The following is a 5,523-nucleotide window of genomic DNA, read 5'->3' on the forward strand; positions in this document are numbered from 1 at the left end:
GCATGGGGGGTGCTGGGGGGGCAGGTTGCTTCTACCAGCCCCCCCAGGAGAAGAGGCAGGTGTGGCTTTTTTCCCTTTTTTTGTACACCTTTTTTTGAACCCTCGTAAACGTTTAATACAAACTTCCAGGCGGAGCTTAGTCTGTGCCAAGAGAAGGCAGCGCTGGGAGAGGCTCTGCCTTTGCCGGTGCTTGGAGCACGCGCTGCCCCAATTTTCCCCCATTTTCAGCCCGTTCCGCGTGTCCTCAGTGCTGTGTCACCCCCAGGGGCTCCGTGTACCCCACCCTGGTCCTGCCAGCAGTGGCTGACACCGGCCAGCCCAGGACAGTCCTGCCCCACGCCAAGATTTTCTCCCTTCCTCCCTGGGTCTTGGGCTCCTGCTGTGTTTTCGGGGGATCCCGTTGGCTGCTCATGCTCCGAAAGGTTTTTAGTGCTCCCGTTCCTCTCCTGGCTCTGCCTCCGGACGCTGACCCGCGTCCGCTCCTGAGCACGTGCTGTGAAACTTGGGCTGGTTTACATCTCCTGGGGACATTTACGCCCTCTCTGGCTCTTGGCCCTGCCCTGCTGGAGGGGCTGCCCCCCCAGACTGCGCCTTGCCCGGGATCACCCTGATGCCACCGTGCCGAATTCAGCCCTGGCAGCCTGATCCGGCCCCAGCTTCACCTTTGGGAACCTGCCCCGGAGCATCCCCATGCTCGGAGGGGCTCGGGACAGCTCGTGGGGGCACGCAGCACCCCAGGAGCAGAAAGTAAAGCCAAGGGCGTTATCCCTGCCGCTCCCAGACCTTCTCCCAGCTGCTGGTGGAAGCTGGGAGATGCTGGGCTTACGTAGGCATGGGAGATAGGAAGCAGCACTGGGAAAAAATGTCCAGCTCTCCCGCAGCATGCCGGGTCTCTACAGAAACTGGCTGTCACAGGGGATCATTCAGGGCCACCACTCGCCAGCGGGACTTGGAAACCGGGAAGGGGAAGGATTTCCTGCCGCTGCCAACAGCAGCATCGCCCGTGTGTGCTGCCCCATCCCATCCGCCTGGCGGGAGGGCGCGTGGTGCCGGGGGCTCCGGCACTATCGCTGGGCTCGGTCTTTCCTGCTGGGCAGTGCCCGGAGGTTCCCCATCGCCTCCCGCATCTGTCCCGGCACTGTGGGCTCGCTGGTGCCTTCCCCCTCTGCTCAAGCCCTGCCTGGTGCAGGCAAGACCTGCCTTCCACCCGGGCCAACCCTCCACGGCCTCGCTGGGGATGCTTCCCACTTCCCAGTACAGCCCAGCACCAAACTGGGTTCCTGGGGACCAGGCCTGGTGTGTCCCGGAGCTGTGGAAGCCCCGAATTGCTTGCTCCAGGGCTGCAGCAGGATTGGTGCCGGTGGGGCCGGCAGTGCGCTCGGTGCTGCACAGCACGTCCCAGGGCTCGGGGAATGTGACCCTGGCTCCGGAGCCAAGTCCCACCCTGGTGAGGGGTTTTGTCACAGGAAGGGGACAGCCGTCATCCCCCGGGGTGGCTCTGACCCCAACCCCGGGCTCTCCAGGAGGATCCTACGGGGGTGAACCGTACACCAATGGGCACTGGTGCCGGGCACCCCTGTCCTTCGGAGACCCGATGCCCAACTGGTCCCTCTGGATCTGAGCATCGCCCCGGCTTTCAGCCCCGGAGGGGTGGCAGGATACGGCCGGGCAGGCGTGGGAAGGAGCCGGTTCTCACACAGGCTCTTCCCAGCGGCTGGAAAACGCTGACCCGCAGCGGGGCCCGAGCGGCCGCGTGAGCTCTCGCCGCCGAAAACCCGGCCCCGCGTGCGCGGGCTGGGAATTTTCCGCGGAAACGGCTCTCCCCTGGGAACGGGGGCAGTGCACGGCCGGACCCTGACCCCCGGCCCCTTCCGAGCGGTTGGAATTTTCCCCTTCGCAGTAAAGGAGCTTTGCCCGGGATAGGGTGCCGTAGGGATGTGCCCGCCTGGGGCCGTGGAGCGGGTAAACTGAGGCACGCCAGCCTGCAGAACTGCCAGCAGGCGCTGGGGGGCTCCATCCTCGGCACGAGCTCACCAGGGGTCAGCACCGGGACCCACCAGTACCCCCACCCGCAGCGAGGGCATCGGCGACGAGTGGCGCTGTGCCGACCCCCTCAGTCGTCCCTGTTTGTCCCCCATTCCCAGTGACTCGTCAGGTCCCCGGAGAGGACGCACCGCCCGGAGCAACCGGCTCCCAGTGTCCCTGTCCCCATCCTGCTCCCAGTGTCCTCATGCCTGTCCTGCTCGCAGTGCCCCCACCCCGCTCCCCGTGTCCCTGTCCCCGTCCTGCTCTGTGTCCCCATCACCCAGTGCCCCTGTACTGGTCCTGTTCCCCATGTCCTCAGCCCCTCCCAGTGCCCCATCCCGTGCCTACTGTCCCCATCCCTGTCCTGCTCCGTGTCCTTGTCCCCGTCCTGTCCCCACTGACCCCATCCCCTCCCTGCTCTCGGTGTCCCTGTCCCCACCCTGCCCCTGTCCTGCTCCCGCTGTCCCCATCCCGAACCCCCTCCCAGTGTCCCCGTTCCGGAGCGGACCCCGCTCCCAGCACCCCCCGCCATTTCGGGGCCTCCCACGCGTGACAGCCCCCGCGCAGCCCCCCCCCCCCCCCCCGCCCGCCGTGCACACGCGCCGCTGCCCACGAGGGCGCGCGCCCGGCGGCACGCGGCGGCGGGGCCGGGCGAGTTTGGGGGGGGGGGGGGGGGGCTCGCGGGGCGGAGGAGGGGGCTGCGCGCATGCGCCCAGCGCCCCCCGCCCGGCCTTGGCGGGCCCGCCGCGGCGGCGCGTGGGGGCGGCTGAGGGGTCCCGCCGCGACCATGGGCTGGAGCGGCGCGGGGCGGCGGCGGCAGTGAGTTGGGGGCGGCTCTGAGGGGAGCGGCGAGTGCCCGCGGGGCCGGGGGAGGCGGGAGGGACCGAGCAGCCGCGGGGCCGGGGGAGGCGGGAGGGACCGAGCAGCCGCGGGGCCGGGGGAGGCGGGAGGGACCGAGCAGCCGCGGGGCCGGGGGAGGCGGGCGCGCTGGCGGGAGCCGCGGGCTCCGAGGGGACCGAGCTGTTGGGGAGCTGAGGGGAGGCGGGAGCCGGGGGGGACCGAGCCGCGGGCTCTGAGGGGAGCGGGGCGCTCGGAGGGGAGGCGGGAGCCGGAGGGGACCGAGCCGGGCGCTCGGACGGGAGCCGGGCGCTCTGAGGTGGGCGAGGGCCCGCCAGGAGCCGCCGCGCCCTCCTCCGCCGGTGCGAGGTGCCGGTCGTACCCCCGCGGGCCGGGCGAGCCCGCGCGTCCCCGCCGCTGGCGCCGTCGGCTCCGGCCCTCCGAGCTTCCCCCGCGGGCTGCGGCCCCGCCGGCGGTCCCGTCCGGGCCGGGCGTGTCTACCGTGGCTTTCCCGGGCGGAGAAGTGCAGAGCCTCGCCCCGGCTTTCTGCCCTTAAGGAGGAGGTGCTGGCTGGTCGTGCACAGCCTGCCAGGGGTTCCTGCCACCTTCAGCGGCAAATTTTGCATTTTCAGTTCCAAGTAACAGGTATTTCGTTTTCATTTTAAGACACTAGCTGTCACCTCGCTGGTGAACTCTTCTCGTTGGACATCCTCAGCCTGGCAGGACGGTGCTCAGCACAGCCCTGAGTGTTCAGTCCGCGGCCGCAGATGCTGTTGTAGCACCAGTACGAGCTAAGAAATCAGCAGCTCCTTGCTCGCTTTGGCTGGATAGATATTTATAATTTTGTTGACAGCCTGAGCTAACTGGGTCTCCAGCCGTGTGGTTTGACATTTCTCTGTGCTCCATCTGAGCACAGAGTATGAGGAGAAAAATCCGCCCCCTATCTCGGATAATGAAAGTTTTGGCCTCTGTTCAGCCTAACTTTCACCCGTCGTGGTAAAATTTCACAAGAATGACATTTGTACAGTTATTTTTACTGAGGTTTTTATCCATTTCTCTTTTTTACTGGGAGGAGTTAGTTCTGACTCTTTCTGGTCATTGCGACCTTGCTTCCCAGGGAAGGGCTAATTCTGTTCCACCGTCAAATTGATTACAAATAGGAGATAGTGCATAGAGATTTAATTAGGGCATGGATGTACAGTATGGATTCTCGAGCAACAGTTGGTAACGCCATGGTCGGTTTTTTCATTGGGCGTTTAGTTCGTGTTTAGAAATAAAGAGGAAGAACAAAAACCTTGCATTTGATAGACAATTGATTATTCTTGTTATTATTTCCATGTCTTCTGCCCACTGTTAGTCAAGGGTAATGGGTAGAAAACCAGTTGGTCCCTCTCTGTTTCACGGTGATGTTCAGCAAACCAGCTGTCAGTCCGGTTCCCAAAACTCACCTTTCTTCAGGTCATTTGAAAGGGGAAAACTGTCGTTCTCTGTCAAGGCTTACGATTAGGAAAATGAAAGGTGTCCTCCTCTGTGTTTTTGACTCTTTCCAGGTACATTCTAAAGTTATGCTTCTGCTTTTTTGGGGCAACAAGTAAGCTCCACTCCGTTATATGAAGTGAGAGATGTAAGAATTTTTTAAAGAAAACGAGTATGCAAACACACAGGTAATTGGAGCCTTATTGTACCATTCCTTATGCTCTCCATATGACTGCAGACAGCTGAAAGTCCTGTATTTCCACCAATCCCAAAATTAACTCTGGCGTTGCTGCAGTTCTGGAAAGGCAGGAGGGGACGACGTTTGTTTTCCCTCTCATGTCACGCTGGTGACTGGAGCGGATCTGGAGGGCTTGGCGGTGGGTGGGGTGAACCGTTACATATTCTCTGTGTCTGACGAACGCGCAGGCGGCTCGGCGTCCGTCCTGCTGCTCTCTCTGGTCAGCGGTGAACGCTTCTAGCGAGTGAATGGACGGTGCTGACGTTGGAAGCCAGGGCAGAGTGGTTTGACTGGAGGGATTTCCCGTGCGACGGTGCAGCCGGGGAGCCTTTGTGGCCGGGGGCTTCTGACCATGTCTGCAGCTGAGGAGGGAGCGAGGTAAGAGGGGGTTCGGAGCAAAAACTCGGGTGAGCTGGGCTTGGTGGCGTGCTGAGAGCGGGCAGCGGGGCTGCCTGCTCCAGGTTGGTCTTGCTGAGCGCGGGTGTCTGCCCTGGAGAGTGTTTCTGTGGCTCATTGTAAGAAAATGATCCGTTTGCAGTGTGCTTCTTGAAAACTGGTAACTTGACTGGCACTCCTGAATTGAAATGGCAAAGGATGGGGCGAGACGGAGCAAGGAACGTTTGACACAGGTGTTTGAAGGTTTGTGTTTCAGGTCAAAGTGAAACTTGTTTTGCAAGACCATCTCCATTTTTTCAACTCTGTTGCAAACGTGTGCAGCTGATACTCGTTGTGGCTCCTCGAGTTCATCACCCAGCTCCTCTCATCCTTGTGGTGACTTTTAAAACTGGCTTTGTCAAGTTTCAGATCAGTTTAAATTGTGAAAAGTTATTAAAAAAATCCTAATGACCAGATGTACCCTTATCAAACGAACTACCTTTAGTACTTTTAAGACTAGAATTGCAAGATTGTGTTATCACTGATGTGGTGGGCTTTGAATTATTGGTAGT

The sequence above is a fragment of the Tauraco erythrolophus genome, chromosome 25 (assembly GCF_009769465.1).
Source record: "Tauraco erythrolophus isolate bTauEry1 chromosome 25, bTauEry1.pri, whole genome shotgun sequence".
NCBI lineage: Eukaryota > Metazoa > Chordata > Aves > Musophagiformes > Musophagidae > Tauraco > Tauraco erythrolophus.